We start from the raw sequence: 18,335 nt of genomic DNA on the forward strand, positions 1-18,335 counted from the left end.
AGGTCCTAAATACCAATGCTCCACCTTAAATATCCTCCTGTTCAACTCCCTTGAATTGATACCAGAAATGTTTATATTAAAAAAAAGTTTCACCCATTCTTGGTAACATATTCCTTTGATAGGCAGAGTAATTTATAGTGAACTCCATGTGTTTTCAATAAAAAAGGATTTGCTTTTGCACTAATTTGTGAAGAAAGGCTAATCACATGGAAAAGTCCATGTTTAAAACAATATTAAACTGTGTCATTAGAATACTACCAAAATCCATGTAGAAAATCTTCATTGGCCCCTTTTTTAAATTTCAGGTACAGAGAAAAACATTTACGTAAATAACACCCTGATAATCATTTTTAGATCTGGCCTTAAAACCGCTTTAGCTGTTGTATTGCCAGAGCTCTTGTAATACTAAAATAATGGGTGAGCCCTGTACAGGCTTTGATTGATTAAAGAACCAATCACATTCTGGTCCTGCCCATATTTGCATATATAGAGTGGGCTAAAGGTTGGCTTTCTAGCAGTTTTATTTAGAATTTGGAGCAGTTGTCGGAGCAGTCATTTGCTACTTGGACTGGCATGCGCCTTGAGTGAAGGCATTTTGCCTCTTTACTTTAAACTGTGCTGGTGGGAACCAACAGAAAGGAGTCATCTCACCTACTGCATGTACACTTTGCTGCAAGTACACTTTACTGTTGCATCCTTCTTGGTGTCCTTTTCCACACCGCTTGGTACCTGCCCACACACTTGCCTGCCACTCTTCATTGATATTTGGCTAAGGCCGTCATAGGGACTGCTCCAACACTACATGGTACGTGTGCATTTGGAGGAGATGAATCTTGAAGCTTATCTGTACACACTACTTCAGAAGCCACAATAGTTAAGCATTATTGGCCTTTTGACCTACAGTCTTCCTATGTGCCTCTCCCTCTCCCGTACCTGTTGCTTCCCACCCACTGTGCACTGATTACAAAACCCTTGCATACTCGAATCAGCAGCTGGCATTACATCTCTATTCCTCTTCTTTGGTTCTCTTGCTAACCCAACTTGTAAGTGCTTGGTTGCTATAAAGGGCTTGCAGATTGCGTACAGCCAGCTCAGCCTCGCTTCTGCTTCCCCTGCATCACTGTTTTTTTTAACTACTGACAAACTACTCACCAGATGACATACTGCCTTTTTTTAATGCACATCAGTTTCTGGCAGGAGGTCATACAGCCTTGGCAGGTTTGATGATCTTAACGAGTAAATGTTGCAGCCCGTTTGCCATCCCTATCCCTTTTCACCATGGCCATACCGAAGCCTGGTAGTTACTTTTAAGAAAACTATTGTACAGTCAGAGGAAACGTGCTGTAATTATAGATTTTATCATACTCACAAAAGGTGGAGGGAGGTATGCTTACACACGGTCTAATCCACTGGCATTCACTATGGATAGCCTTGCTAGACAATTCAGGATGGACTGTTCAGAAGAGGCTCAGGCTCATCAGTGATTTGCGTAATGTGGGCCTCTGTCAAAAATGCCACAGTGGGCAACAAATGATGGCTGGAATATTACCTAGAAAGCTTACCAGTTGTTTAGACTATTTGCATGCTTTCCTCCCATCCTCTCTTGGGTTTGATCTTCCATTTTGTACACAGTTTGGACTCAAAAGGTAAGCACAAACAGAATAGAACACCTTTAGCACCAGTCTAACACAAGAAAGACTGCCAGGTCATGTCACACTTTACATTTAGCTGCGTGCTGTGCATGGATTATGCACCACGAGAAAGGAAATCCACAAATGCTGGACCACCCGGGGCATTATTGGGTGCTCCATGCTAGCAAAAATAATGCTTACTTAATGAATCGCTTTCTCACTTTTGATTGCGATCTCACGCTGCATTAATTTGCTTTCTGTTTGTTTTTTATGGGTGCCTTGGTCCCACCTGGGGTATCCAGAGATGCACATATAGTTGGATGTCCAAGGGGGTACCCCAAGGCCCCTGTGAACTTTCATGCTCATTATGCGCAGCACCTCTTTCTTGGTGCAACACGGGATCTTGCAGAATGTCTCTGCTCCCTCTGGGCGGGACCATCCTCCTTTTGGCTCCCACACATAGTGAAGCCTTGCACAGTCTCTTGCCCGTGAGGAGCGTAGTTTGGGAGGCTGGATGCAGGTGTGCCAGTCTCCCCAGACACTGGCATTGGAGGTGGCTGCAGAGCACTCTCATGGCGGTTTATATTCTTATTTTCAGTGTCCTGGGAGGATGGGGTCTCTGACACTAGATTTACAGTGAGCCCTGGGGATGAGATTCCTGAGGCAAAAAGAGCCTCTGAGTATGTGGACATTCCTCCCCGTCCCCATTTGAAAATATGAAGTGGGTTATTGGCAACCACTAGGGGATTGTGCCTCCACAGGGAAGTCTTTAAAAATATGGCAGAGCACCACACGCTTGTTTTCTCCATCTCTGGGCCTGTTGCGCTGATTTTCATGCTCTTTCACTTTTTGTGCTTTGGTTGGCCTGGCCTAGCCACCAGGAGCATTTTTATTCGTCTTCTTGGCCTCTAGAGGGGTGCATTTTTGCAGGAAACTAGATTTTCTGGCTCCCTGCACTGACCTTCTCCTCTACTTGGTCTTGGAGTTCATCTCTCGCCGGTGGTGGGAGCATCTTGTGCAGCCCTTCCACAACCAGCCAACAGAACACCTTCCTGCCTGCATTCCTCAGGCCCTTGAGCCTCAAGCCTCTTGAATAGCACCCTGAAGGGGCCATGGGCTAGTGAAGTCCAGGTTTCTTCCACCAACTGGTCCTAAAGAGGCATAAGGGGCCTGCACCACTGGCGCTGGAGAGACCCATTCTAGTCCTGTCGGGGTCAGCAGGAGTAACATCCCTAGTCTATCCTTGCAGGACATCAGATGGCTTTTCCTTCCAGATAGGCATCCTTTCTGCCATAGTTAACTCTCTCTGTGTGAAGGGATTTTTTAATGGGGTGGAAAAGCTTGGGAAGGGTTGGGGGGAGGGGTAGTAGCACTCGTAGCCATTTTACGATGCCACATCATCCCTCCACGCCTGTCCCAGCCTTCATGCACAGCATTCTGAGACAATCCTAGTTGGCAACCTTACATATTTCCTGTAAAGCATTCCTCTGAGAGCCTCAGTTCTACCTCTAGCTGACACAGCTGATTGATCCCTTCCTACCAAAACATCAAAGGAGAGCCCCTCCTGTGTTAGCTCTAGAAGTTTGGGTTCCCTTTATGTTCCAATAGGCATGCTTTGTCCCACTGAGTGGTAGTGTTACAAGCAAATTATCAGATGCAGATCTCCCCCCCGCCCTTTTCTTTCCCTGCAACTGAGTGAATTACTGTTGATGTTCCTTTTGTGTGGGAAGGCAGAGTAATTAACTTGGTTCTGTAAGGGGAAGGGGCATTGGCTTGGAATCTTATTATGAACTGAGCCAGAGACATATGACAAATCCTGATATCCCATAAGATGTGGATGTGGGTTATTGGAACTGCAAATTAAAATGCTGCATGAATGTTCAACCCAGTTATGGTACTGTGCTTTAACCTGTAGGCTTAATTAGAGCTCAGCTGTACTTGAGGGCAGGTTTTACCTACATGTACAGTGAAAACACCACAGATTTTCCAGTAAACACTTCAGTCATACCCTAATGCCCAGTCATAATATAAGGCCTACCCAAGATCAGCAACAGTCCTTCCACTGTCCCATACCAGACTATGCGCAACATTAGTCTCACACTTGCAGCCCACACGTGCACACATGCATGTGCTTAGGTGTAACCAGACTTGTGCCTCTTGCCCTTAGCTGCATAGCAGCGGTATTATCTTAAAAGGCAGACACTGGTTTTGGAAGCTGCTGCACTACATGCAACACACCCACACCCCACAATTTTAAAAAAGAAGTTTGGTGGTGCCTCAGCTTCTTCTAGGGATACTACAAGCATGAAAATATGCTATTTTGGAATGCCCTTGGGTTTTATGGGACACTCCTTCCTAGGAGCAATAAATAATAAATGAGCAGCTCTGGCTGCTCATTTATTATCTGTTTTTTTAGTGGGGCCTGCGGGCGGGAGTTCAAGGGTCCCTGTGGTCCCACCAGCTCCCATGCCAGCATCCATCATGGGAGCCAGTAAACTTTTTTATTTTTCACTTCTCTAAAATATTGGGGAGGGGCGCAGGAGGCAATTTTTTTAATTCTTTTAAAATATTGAGGAGAGAGGCAGAAGCAATCCGAGGGAAACGCATGTCTCCTCCTACTTGGCGGGAACATATTTAAAGCAATCTTCGGGGGGAGGCAGACATGTCCTATGGATGCTACTGTATCTTTGGGTGTGGGCTCCCGGGACTCCATGAGGGAGCCTTCCTCCAGAGCCTGGTCCTCCCTGGGGTAGAGAGTATTATTTTAGTTGAGTTTTTATTTATTTATATTTTTATTTGCCATGGATTCACAGATTGTTGGAAAATGAGGCATTAGTTGTGTGACCTGCTCGAATAATGGGCCCAAACACCCCTTTGTAGCACTTGACTTCCATAGGGTAGAGTTGCAGAGCAGTCCAAGGCCTACTCAAGGGAGGTGGTGTGGGCTAGTAATCACCATTTACAGATACACAATAATCTCACCCAATAAATGTTTTTTCTTTTGAAACAAGAAAAATATGTTTATTACACACACTAGTCAATACTATGCAGCAATTTACAAATATGCACAAGTTCATGGAATTACCTTTGAATGAGATTACGTAAGCATTCTTACCCCTTCCCAAAGAGGGGGGGTCTAGTGCCTCAACTTACATGTTTAAACTTTATCTTTTCTCTAAAGGCCAAGGGATGAACTTAACTTGATGTGACAGCACCTAATAATGGCAACAAAGCGAGTGGCTGTCCACCTCTTTATTTCAGCAAGCATTTAATTACAGGAACAAATGCAATTGCATATAATCATGACTTGAGAGTCCTGAATACTGACAATAAAGTATGCAAACTTTGATCACAAGTGGCTGTCACTCATTGGAAAAAAAGCATTAGCAAGAGTAAATATCGAAGCATAACTAGGAGTGCAGTTTACTCATTATAACTGGCAACATGAATAATGCAATTTAAGTGCCTTTATAATTGCTGTGCTTGCAGCATACTCTTTGAAAAACTTCAAACATACAATACTGCACTTTAAACATAGTCCCTAAAGGACACCACTTCTGTAATCATCACTCATGTATTTACAGTCTTTCTACCCTCCAGGATGTCAATCCAACACGAAACCTCACATTGAGGAACTTTTGGTCACAAACCTTGCAACCATAATCATTTTTCCCCAAAGGGTGCAGGTATCCTAGCTTTTGCGGGAAAGCTCCAGCCTAGGGTAGACTTGAAAATATTTGGAAATCCTGGGGAAGTGATTCTCTTAGAGTCCCACCTAGCTTAGGGTGAGGATTTTGGACATCCTTTGGGGGAGCATGTGCCGTTCCTGCAGGTCCCCCCTTACAGTACCACCATTTTTGGTCACCACTAGCCACAAACAATTGGCTTTCATTTCAGGGCTAGCTAAATTGTTGAGCCCCTCTGTGCTTTCCAGGCATATCCAAGCAACAGCTCTCCTTCTTCGTTAGGGAGAACTGCAACGCTGTCCTGTTTTATTTTGGTGTCCTCTGGCGCCTCTGTGCCAGTTCGGCCTTGGATTGCCTTGTCCCACCTGGGCACCCCATGTGCACTGGTGTACTGGGGCAGGTATCCCTACTGTGCCCCCTTGTATATATTTTTCGTAGGACTCTATCCTTGGTGCATTGGCAGCCAGTCAGATCTTCTCCCCTTAGACCGGTCTGGCCCGCGGATCCTCCATGGCGTGAAATATACAAGGGTTTTGAGCCTTAGTTGCTCAAAACTATTGAACAGATTTACACCATTCACAAAAAGCACACTTTCTGGCAAATGTGGTAATATTCCGTTCATCAGTTTTTGTGTTATTGCTGTTCTATTTGTCTACGGAAGAAAGGATGGGGAAAATGCATTTTGGGAACCCCACACCCTTTTTCTCGGTGACTGCATGACAGATCACCCTGAAACTTATCATCAAAAAGATTGCTAGGTTTGCCCCAAACTTAGCTCCGAAGTGCCCGAGGTGTGGTTTAGTGGAGGCTGACGATTTACATATGTTTTTTTAATGTGTATATCTACGGATCTTTTGGGAGAATGTTGAGAGGGCATTGGAGGGAATTTTTAAAGTTAAAATTAATCTTAATTTGCCTTTAGTTGTTTTCGGTATTGAAACGAACCTCACCAATCAACTATCTAATAAATCGATTGGTCTACTCCTCTGCTTGATATTAGCGGCCCGTAGAGAGATCTGCAGGCTGTGGAAAGACCCCGAGCCACCGCACTATGAGATCTGGCTGAGAGCAGTATTGAGCATGGCGAGACTCGAGCAAGGGGAGGGGAATATCTGGGCACCTGGGGTACAGAAATGAGGTTGGGTTAAGTTTCTACGGTCCAATGATTACACCAAGCCTCGCACGAAAGTAGCTGGCCTGGTCGGCCTAAAAGCAAATGCAAGAGCATGGACCCAGGGCGCCCAACGTGAAAGGGGGGGGTCTTCATGCGAACTTTGCAGATGCTTAAGGTGAAATGAGGACAAAAAAAAGAAAGAAAAAAGGAGGGAGCTTAGGTGGATGAGACTTTTTTTTTAATTTAAGTTTCGACCACCACTGGAATGTGTATGTATATGTGTGTGTGTATATTTATGTGTATATGTATATATATGTGAGAAAAATCGCCACCACCACTTGCTGACCTTCTTTGAGCAAAAATGACGAAGAGTAGATCCAAAATTTGTTGGTGCAAAGTATTAAAGTGTCTTTATTGTGCCTAGCGCGCCGCCATGACGCGTTTGGCTTCTCTCCAAAGCTTGATCACATGACATGTGTACATATATATATGTGGGTGTGTATATAAATGTGTGTGTGTGTGTGTGTATATATATATATATATATATATATATATATATATATATATATATATAAATGTGTGTGTATATATATATATATTCACTGAAAAAACCATAGGTTATAGACCATATATAGTTAGGAATTGGCATTTACAAAACCTTATTTTACTCACACAAAACCATTGAAATTCCATATATAGTTAGTTGCACTAACTATATATCACGCACCCGCAATCCACTGCTGATGATGTCACATATTACATCATTCATGACATGGTCAGTGACATCACTGATGACATCACTGATGACATCTCAAATGACATCTCAAATGACATCACTGATGACATCACTGATGACATCTCATTTGACATTACTGATCACATCACTGATGATATCATTCATGTGATAATACGATGAACCTCTTCAGACTCTAATATAACCTTAGATACAATCAGTGTAAACAGACACTCACAGACTCACTCATCCATGGAGTTACTCACACACCTAGTCAGTCATGCAAAGAATCAATCACACCTCCATTTCCTCAACTATACAGTTATACAAACTTTACTTATTCAAACATATACTAACACATATTTACTCTCTTATACAATCCCTGATACAAGTTCACAATGATCCATACAGCCACTCACACATTCACTGGCTCTTATGCACAGTTATTTATATATGTCAACTCTCACATGTACTGTGTTTTACATATGTACTTACTTTGACATGTAGCACTGAGATATCCATTCACTCACCAATACACTCATGCACACAGTCAACCGCCCATACAGCTGTTTCCACATGCACTTTTGAAACCATACATCTAGTGAATCAACTGCTCACACATCTATGCACAGAGTCATACACCTCCCAGCCACCCACACACACACACAGTCTCCCATACAAATACTTGGGCAACCAATCAATAACCCATATAGTTACTCATATAGCTACTTATCAACACATGCAACAGTTTACAGAACAACAGACATAATGATGCACAAATTAAGACAGTTTAGTCACTAACCCATGCACTCAGTGAGACACATTTAATCACTCACTCATACAGTCAGTCATGCACCTACTAAATCCTTCATCCAGACACTTATACATCCACTCATTCTTCAATATGTAAGACATATTTTAACTTTACAGAAACATACAGTCACTGGATGTTGTCATCAGTGATGTCATTTGAGATGTCATTAGTGATGTCATCAGTGATGTCACTGACCATGTCATGAATGATGTAATATGTGACATCATCAGCAGTGGATTGCGGGTGCGCGATATATAGTTAGTGCAACTAACTATATATGGAATTTCAATGGTTTTGTGTGAGTAAAATAAGGTTTTGTAAATGCGAATTCCTAACTATATATGGTCTATAACCTATGGTTTTTTCAGTGAATTTTCAAGGTTTTGTAAATGCTAATTCCTAACTATATATGGTCTATAACCTATGGTTTTTTCAGTGAATTTTCAAGGTTTTGTAAATGCTAATTCCTAACTATATATGGTCTATAACCTATGGTTTTTTCAGTGAATATATATATATATACATACATATATAAACATATATCATCTGTATATCTATATAAATACAAACATAAATGCATGCATACATATACTTATATGCATACAGATGCATGTTATTTACATGAAAGTTGAAAAAACACTAATAAAAGCAAAGCTAAAAAGCCATCTCATTACAAACAGAATGGCTTTAACTTAAACGAGGGCGAGATCTATTGCATTTTCAATGCTTGTTTACTTTGGTTCCATCAAGAAGGCATTCAGATGTGTCACACATTTGCCATAAATTCTGAATGTTAGCACTCTAGTTGCACATTAGATCACTGTAGTAAAGCTACTGCTCACCAGGGACGTCTGCTGCTGGTATTCAAAGTGCATGTTTCAGTCTGCATGTCAGAATTTTTTAAATGAAATAGAAGAGGATTTGAGAAGTCACTCAAAATGATCCCTAATTTTTCTTTCTGAAGCACTATTCATACTTTCTATGGCAAAATTAACCCCCTCATCATGTTCCTTTTTAAATTGAGTGTTTTCAGACTTACCACTTCATTCCAATCAAGATGGCTTCTGGTGTGCCATACTTTTGTCATAAGTAAGACTGTTAGCGCTCTAGTTGTTCTTTAGAACACTCTGGGACATTCTGTCATTGGGCTATACTTGGGGTACATCTGGGTGATATTTGGGCTACATTTAGGCTCTTTTGTCTCTGGTGGCCATCTTGGGAGACTGTATGTCAGAATTTTTTAATGAAATTGAAGAGGGTTTGAGAAGTCACTCAAAATGTGCCCTAATTTTTCTTTCTGCAGCACTAATCATAATTCATATGGCAAAATATACCCCCTCATTTTGTTCTTTTTTAAATTAAATGTTTTAAGAGTTACCACTTTATTCCAATCAAGATGGCTTCAGGTGTGCCATACCTTTGTAATAAGTAGGACTGTTAGCGCTCTAGTTGTTCTTTAGAACACTCTGGGACATTCTGTCATTGGGCTATACTTGGGCTACATCTGGGTGATATTTGGGCTACATTTGGGCTCTTTTGTCTCTGGTGGCCATTTTGGGAGACTGCATGTCAGAATGTTTTAATGAAATAGAAGAGGATTTGAAAAGTCACTCAAAATGTGCCCTAATTTTTCTTTCTGCAGCACTAATAATACCTTCTATTGCATAATATACCCCCTCATTTTGTTCCTTTTTAAATTAAATGTTTTAAGAGCTACCACTTTATTCCCATCACGATGGCTCCTTGTGTGCTATACCTTTGTAATAAGTAGGACTGTTAGCGCTCTAGTTGTTCTTTAGAACACTCTGGGACATTCTGTCATTGGGCTATACTTGGGCTACATCTGGGTGATATTTGGGCTACATTTGGGCTCTTTTGTCTCTGGTGGCCATTTTGGGAGACTGCATGTCAGAATTTTTTAATGAAATAGAAGAGGATTTGAAAAGTCACTCAAAATGTGTCCTAATTTTTCATTCTGCAGCACTAATCATACTTTCTATGGCAAAATATACCCCCTCATGTTGTTTCTTTTTAAATTAAATGTTTTAAGAGTTACCACTTTATTCCAATCAAGATGGCTTCAGGTGTGCCATACCTTTGTAATAAGCAGGACTGTTAGCGCTCTAGTTGTTCTTTAGAATACTCTAGGAGGCTGCAATAGAACACAAAGGAATCAACTGACAGTCTCTGTCCTTGTTGGATGTACATGTTTTACTGAGAATGTCAGACTTCATTTTCACATGACTGAGAAAGATAATGTGAATTTACAGAAAATATGCTTTCAGTTTAGCTTATAGATCCCCTTCCAAACCACTGTGGGAAAATCATGAGATATTAGTTTTCTTTCAAACAATATTCATGATATCACAGCAGAAGGTTTTTTCACATGGTAAAATCACCTTAGAACCCACCACAATTCCTAAAACGAGTATGGTACCATCAACAAATGATTTATAATGGAACTAAAGTCCTAAAACCCTCTATTAACTACAATGCTTTTTAATGAGGTGCTATCATGTATATTGGTCCCGAGATGGCTGCCAACACTTCTTGGATGAAGTGCTGACAGCCAATCAGATCAGATGTGTGGTTAGGCTCCGCCCAGATATATATCTTTTTTTGAACCTAAATTACTCAAAATCCACTGGAGCACATATATTGAGACCTAGCAAAGGCACATCGGGCTAACAGTCCCTACAATTTTGCCAAGTTTCGTGCAAATCCATTCAGCCGTTCGAGCTAAAAGTGAGGCCAACCGCCCTATGGAAATTAACATGGGAAAAAGGCGTTTTGGGACCCCCCTTTTTTCTCGGCCCCCCCTTGATGAAACCCCCCCAAATTGTCAGGGGCTGCTCAGAAACAAAATGTTCAATTTTCCTGTAAATTTCAGCCAATTCCGTCCACAAACGCCAAAGTTATTAGACATAGAATTTTCAAAAATCCCATAGAGAAAAAATCCTAACTATATATACCTACTGGCGACCGCCAGTAGGTAATATATGTGTGTGTGTGTGTATATATGTGTGTGTGTAAATATATAATATTTATAAATGTATGAATGTGTGTGTATATATATGTATATGTGTGTATTTGTGTATGTGTATATGTGTGTATGAATGTGTGTAGATGTGTGTGTGTATGTATATATGAATTTATATGTGTGTGTGTGTATATATGTGTATGTGTGTGCATATGTGTATACGTGCATGTGTGTGCTTAAGTGTATATATGCATATGTGTATATATGTGTATAGATATATATGTGTATGTACATATGTGTATATATATATATATGTGTGTGTATACATATATATATATATATATACATACATATATCTACATATATATATATATATATCCGCTCCAACAGTCCCTCCCCGCAATGCTCGGGAATCAGGAGGCAGCACTCCAAAGATAGGTTAGCACAAAATTTAATCTCACAAAAACGCGCTTTCGGCACTCGGCCTTCTTCAGTTATGAGACAGTGAGACGTTACAACCGTCATTCATTTAAACACCACACGTTACGTAATGAATAAACATAGAAATAAGACTCAAAATAAATTAGGCATCCGCCATCTTGGAATGGGATTGGTATACATAATGAATACATTGTGTTTAGACCAATAAGTCAAATTATATTGCAAAAATCAAAGTCATATATGAGAAGCCCAGATTGGCTAAGATAACTACACAGTGTAATACATTAACATGAGTCATCGCTTAATCTCTCCCTGGATGGGCATAAACCATTCATTATATTAGTAACGTGAAAATCAGTTCATCATCATTATGGAAAGAGACTAACAGAAAAAGCAATGATGCAGTCAATCCATTGTAATCAACAGTTCAAATCATACTAAGTGAACAGCTAAGTCCTCATGCATATTTAGTCCAGTAGAACATGAATCAGGACTGAAAGCTATTTCCTGGTTTTTGGAGAGCAGACCAGTGAGATACTATGAACATAACAAAATGTTGATGGAATTCCTAAGATTCTGCCTCAACAACAACATTTTCCTCTTTGGCAAAAACCTCTATAAACAGCTAACAGGTGAAGCGATGGGCACTTGTTCAGCCCCGAGCTTCGCGGATTTATTCGTGGGGCATTGGGAAGAGCAGGTGGCTTGGTCTCAAGCCAACAACAAATGGAATGACCTTGTGAAATGTTGGTACCGTTACATAGACGACCTGTTTATCATCATTGAAGGGTCAGTGGAAGTAGCTGAAGAATATCTAGAGGTACTCAACGACAATAACAACAATTTGAGATTTACAGGAGAAATCAGCCAAAAGGAAGTAAACTATTTGGATTTGACAGTTTTTGTTGAGGATGGTAGTCTCCATACCAAGCTCTTTCGCAAAGCCACCGCTGGCAATTCTACGCTGTATGCTACCAGCGGACATCCCAGAAGCTTGGTTAATAGTATACCATATGGTGAACTATTGAGGATAAAGAGGAACAACACTAAAGATGACGAGTTCAGGAAAGCGGCTACCAACTGTATACAAAGGTTTAAAGCAAGAGGGTACACGGCAGGGGTACTCAGACAAGCCTTAAGTAAAGTTGATAGTCTGGAGAGGAGTAAGTTGCTGGAAGACAAATTGCATAACAAAAATGCAGACACTGGACAATTTCGGCTCATCACCACCTACTCTAGAAATTCCAACAAAATCAAACGTATTCTGCGTAAACATTGGAATATCCTGATGACGGATAGTGTCATAAAACAAGATTTGCCCTCCCATCCTCTAGTGACTTTCAGGAAAGCCAGAGCACTAAAAGACTATTTGGTCTATAGTCACCATGAGGAACTAAAGTCCAAACCAAAAATAGAACCTATGAAGGGTTTCTTTCCCTGTGGACGCTGTAAGGCGTGCAAAGGAAGCAAACGCATCACTCAGTACAGCATACCAGGTGTCAAAGAACCAAAGAGAATACAAAAGTTCCTCACTTGTACCACGCCTTACGTGGTGTACTGTCTGACATGTCCTTGTGGCAGAAGGTATGTGGGCAGTACAACCAATCCGGTGAAGCTAAGGATTTTAGAACACCAGAGAGCCATCCAAAATGCAGACGTGAGCTACCCAGTTGCCAGACACTTTGACAAAGAGCATGCACGCAACAGGGAATTATTAACCTTCTTCTGCTTGGATTCTGTCCCAGTCAATGCCAGGGGCGGAGATAGACTCTTGAAGTTAAGGCGATTAGAATCGCGGTACATCATAGACTTGTTGAGCAAAATGCCTACTGGACTAAATATGCATGAGGACTTAGCTGTTCACTTAGTATGATTTGAACTGTTGATTACAATGGATTGACTGCATCATTGCTTTTTCTGTTGGTCTCTTTCCATAATGATGATGAACTGATTTTCACGTTACTAATATAATGAATGGTTTATGCCCATCCAGGGCGAGATTAAGCGATGACTCATGTTAATGTATTACACTGTGTAGTTATCTTAGCCAATCTGGGCTTCTCATATATGACTTTGATTTTTGCAATATAATTTGACTTATTGGTCTAAACACAATGTATTCATTATGTATACCAATCCCATTCCAAGATGGCGGATGCCTAATTTATTTTGATTCTTATTTCTATGTTTATTCATTACGTAACGTGTGGTGTTTAAATGAATGACGGTTGTAACGTCTCACTGTCTCATAACTGAAGAAGGCCGAGTGCCGAAAGCGCGTTTTTGTGAGATTAAATTTTGTGCTAACCTATCTTTGGAGTGCTGCCTCCGGATTCCCGAGCATTGCGGGGAGGGACTGTTGGAGCGGATATTGTTGTCGGGTGCACCCCCGACTGGCAGGCACCCGCCTTGGAGTGCAACAGGCTGGTGCGAGTGGAGCTTTCATATATATATATATATATATATATATATATATATATATATATATATATATACGTATGCATATATATGTATATATATTTACATATATATATATATGTCATGTGATCAAGGCCTCGTCAGGCCGAAACGCGTCATGGCAGAGTGGTGTTGGGTTGAAAAATAAAAAACACGCACCATATATCGGGTTTGCCTCGTCTTTTTACCGTGTTACTGGCTGTTGAGACGACAACGTACCGAATATATATATATATATATATATATATATATATATATATATATCAAAAAACCAGAGGCCCATTACTGGAAAAACAGCATTTATTTCAACATCCCGCAGCGCAGATTCCTTCTTTTCACCTAACGTTTCGGCCCCAATTAGCTTTGCTCACAGGTTGAAGGTGAGATTCAAACTGCCAAGTGCGCTCATGTGTGCTTTTCAAGTTCTTTTGCATCACGTGGCCAAATGTTAAAATACAAATCCCACAGTGCACCGCAGATTTAATTTAAAAATGCAGACTGGAAGTCCTCATTTCTATACTCCGCATACGATGTTAATACCTGTACAGCGGTGACACATGCGTTAATGTGGAATCCAATGACAGCCAGGTGAGTAAATATTTCTTGCAAATTGCTGTAAGTGTTCAAATGATGTAAATAAAACACCATCCTGCCAGCACGATCGTGGATAAATGTCTTTTATCACAAATCCCTTCCAGCACGCATACCCTCTCACCATATTGGCATCTCCTCAGTAGGCTGGGCGTGTGTGTTGGTCATGCTCCTCCTTAAGTTCCAAACACAGTCTCCTGTTACCGGAGCCCACGAACCTTCAGGGCGACCTCTGTAAAATGGGCATGGAGCAGCCCATCAACTTAAACACCAAAAAACCAGGGGCCCATTACTGGAAAAACTGCATTTATTTCAACTTCTCCGCAAGATGGGTGAACCTTTCTTAAAGACTGGGAAGATTTCGGCCCCTAGCCACGTGTCCGGGATCTTCATGCCTAACAAAATGGCGTTGAATATTACCCAGAAATAGGGTCCCCAAATATTAGGTTCCACCCTGAATAAGTCCCCGGGGATCTTGTCTAGGCCTGGGGTCTTACCAAGAGGGAGCTTCCCAATTGCATTTAAAACTTCTTTAAGAGTAATCCATTGGGGGTCTTCATTAGGATTCCCTATAGTTGCTAGAGACGCTGCATCTTTGGGCTCTATGGGTTCCTCAGTAGAAAAGAGAGCTTGGAAGTGCAACTTACCTGCGGCTGCAACGATGTTTGGCTCAAACGCTGAGTTCTCTATACTGCCGCCTGCGCTAACTAGAGACCAAAACTTCTTCATGTCCCTCTTAAAGAGTGCAGCCTTGATGCCGTCCCACCTTTCAAGCTCCCAGTTCTGCTTGGCTAGCTTGATACTCTCTCAATACTGGGCCCTGCTTGAGTTTATTAAGGATCTATCCTTGAGTTTAATAGCATCAATAAGGGAAACCTTTGTCTTAAGGCAAGAGTTATTAAACCAGGTTTGCTTGGCACCCTTATTGGGCTTAGAATGTGTCAAAGGGTTAAAAATATTAGTCCGGCTTGTTGACAGTTCTTCATGCAGTACCTCTAATCTACTAATAGTTTGTGGAGTGTTGAGTTTTGCGGCAGCCGACTCCATTTCCATTAGAGGCGAGATGGTTAGAGAATATAATGCAGCTGCCTTGTTTGGTGACTGCTTGAGTTTTCCCCACCTTATTCTCCTTCGATTGTTGGCAAAAGGTAAGTTGGTACCTACAGGGGAGCCAATAGTCTGGGGGCTCCAGCTCCACTATCAGGGCGTTGTGATCACTGTCAAGTCTTGGCATGACGGCGAAGTCAACCACCCACTGCCAAATGCTTGTCTGCACTAAGATATAATCCATCAGGGAAGATTGTTCTGGTCTATTAAAGGTTAGCTTCCCTGGCTGGTCTGACTTGGCACGGCCGTTACATGCCCTCAGAGAGTCGGTTAGGGTTACTGCATTTATCTGGAGTACCAGAGGAGTCCAGCCCTTTAGTGGTGGTATTTGAGGATCAGGGATTAACCCAAGACTATCCTCATCGCTAGAGGGGGCATCATTGGGGCAGCCAAGGGCTCAAATTGGCAATTAAGGTCTCGCCCAATAATCAATCAAGCATTCGGGGGTACTGTGTTGATGAAGGTGTTAAGTAGGTCTATGGTCTGGGATTCCTGTGTGATGTTTACAGAACGGGAATAGATGTTAATGAGAGCGAGTTTTAAACTAGAGGGAAAAGTGAGTACAATACACTGGATATCGTTGGATGCGGTGTTCAACTGAACCGCGGTACAATCCAAGTGGGTGGCAACCCAGGTGCATAAGCCCCCCGAGGCCCTGCCTCTTCCTCCTGAGGTGGTCTGGACGTTGACGAATGCATAGCCCCCTCACTATATCCTCTCTTGTCCAAGTCTCCTGAAACATACACACATCAACGCATTCAGAACGCCTTGGCTCGCCTGATCTTCGACATCCCTCGCCGCAACCACATCACACCCCACCTGAGAGACCTGCACTGGCTCCCCATCAACAAGAGGATAACCTTCAAGCTCCTCACCCATGCACACAAGGCACCCCACAAAACCGGACCAGCGTACCTTAGCAGACGACTAAGCTTCTACCCCCCCACCCGCCAGTATCGCTCTGCCAATCTCGCCCTCGCCACAGTGCCCTGCATCCGAAGAGCGACCGCCGGTGGAAGATCATTCTCCAACCTCGCCGCCAAGACCTGGAACACCCTACCCATCCACCTACTGCAGACCAAAGACGTGCTGACCTTCAGAAGACTCCTCAAGACCTAGCTGTTTGAGCAGTAGCAGCATTCCACCCCACCCCAGCGCCTTGACTCACAGGTAAGTAGTGCGCTTTACAAATGCTATGATTGATTGATCGTAGTTGCCCTCAATTTGGGCAGTGCAGTTTGTTTTTTATTCCAGCGATGTTCCAGGAATGGATCCTTAACTTATGACCGGAGGAAGAATTACCACCGTGTGCATCATGACAGTTGTTGCTAGGACTTCGATTAACATCTAAATGAGCCGTGGGAATTACTTTGGCTTCTTTCGTTGTAGGGACACTCCTACCTTGGCAAGGGGTTACATGATCCAAAGGAGTTAAAGATGGATTGTTATGCATAGATACACCTATCCCGTAATGATCTAAGGCTCCCCAGAGAAATTAGGGTTGTTGGTCCCCTGGCTCGTCTTTGTTGCTATTGTGGATATGCTGTGCCTGTTTCCCACTAGTATTGTCATATGGATACTTCGTTACATATATTGCGTTAAGTTAGCATGAGTGCATTACACGTTTAAACAGCCTTTTTTCCTTCGGCTTCAGTTTTGCACACGACACATACTGGTCGCCTTCACCCTAGAAGCGGTGAGGTGGTTTATTTGAGAATAATATGTTATTTCTATGCTATCAGCTTTGCCTGGTACACTTGGTACAACTGTCTGCACACTGAGAGCTGCACACTCTGAAATTAACCTAACACAAGGTTGCTGGGAGGCTTGATCCTCGCACCACATTAGACATAACACAAATAATGTTGATGCCAACATTTTGGGCTCTACGCGGGTTTAAGATAGAGTTACACGGAATGAACGTAGACACTTGGTGCTGCGCATGAAGAGAGCTGGTAGCTGTTGATGTGAACTGCTCCTACTGACATTGAGAGGTATGGGGCCGCCCTGCTAAAGCCCGAATGAGACCTTCTTAGATATAATATAATATGCTAGATAGGGTGCGCGAAATATAGGTGATATAGATTTCTATAGAAATTGCATTATAACATGCTAGCACCTTTTGCTTACTATGGATTAGTGACTATGCTGCTGACTCTGATTTTTATAATCTGCATTTTGGTATTATACAAGATACTGCGTTTGAGAACTTTGCATTGAATAATAAATATTTCAAACTTGCACTTGTGTTCTTTGACTCTCAGTTTTGGTTTGAAATGATTATATAACGAAAGAGTGTTCATGTGTTCCACGACTCCTGAGGTATTCTAAAGATCATGTTCTGGTTTGTCTAAGACATGGATCATTCCATAATGATCCATGAGACACTGTAGCTAGCTAGGTAAGGAGATTTCTGACACTGAGATGAGTTTTTGGATCATCCTAACTCACTGAGGTTCTAGATCTCTAGGCACAGTTCTGTGGGAGAACATGGCAGTGGAAATAGCGCAGCATAGCCGCGTCGCGGTTCGCGACCACTTGCGGGGTTATAATGTACCCGCGGAAGGCTTGGCTGTGGTTCTAGTAGTGAGTGCGGAACATGCGTACCCGTACGAATTGTTTTATTCCTGGGTGACATTTCCGGAAGTGGACGCTAATTCGGGTGTCTACCATTCATACACTGCCACGGATGTACCGGCGGCTTATGCTCCGTACAGAGCACTGGAAGTACCTATAGACGCTTGGCAGCACGGAGTTTGGTTTGGTGGCGCCCTACCCCAT

The 18,335-nt window shown here is 42.2% G+C and overlaps 1 protein-coding gene across 1 annotated transcript in view; it reads left to right on the top strand.

Moving 5' to 3' along the window:
- The window catches only part of KIF3A (kinesin family member 3A), a 332,918-nt gene that overhangs the window by 284,994 nt on the left and 29,589 nt on the right, over positions 1-18,335 (top strand). The window lies entirely within an intron of this gene.

The sequence above is a fragment of the Lissotriton vulgaris genome, chromosome 2_2, assembly GCF_964263255.1.
Source record: "Lissotriton vulgaris chromosome 2_2, aLisVul1.2, whole genome shotgun sequence".
NCBI lineage: Eukaryota > Metazoa > Chordata > Amphibia > Caudata > Salamandridae > Lissotriton > Lissotriton vulgaris.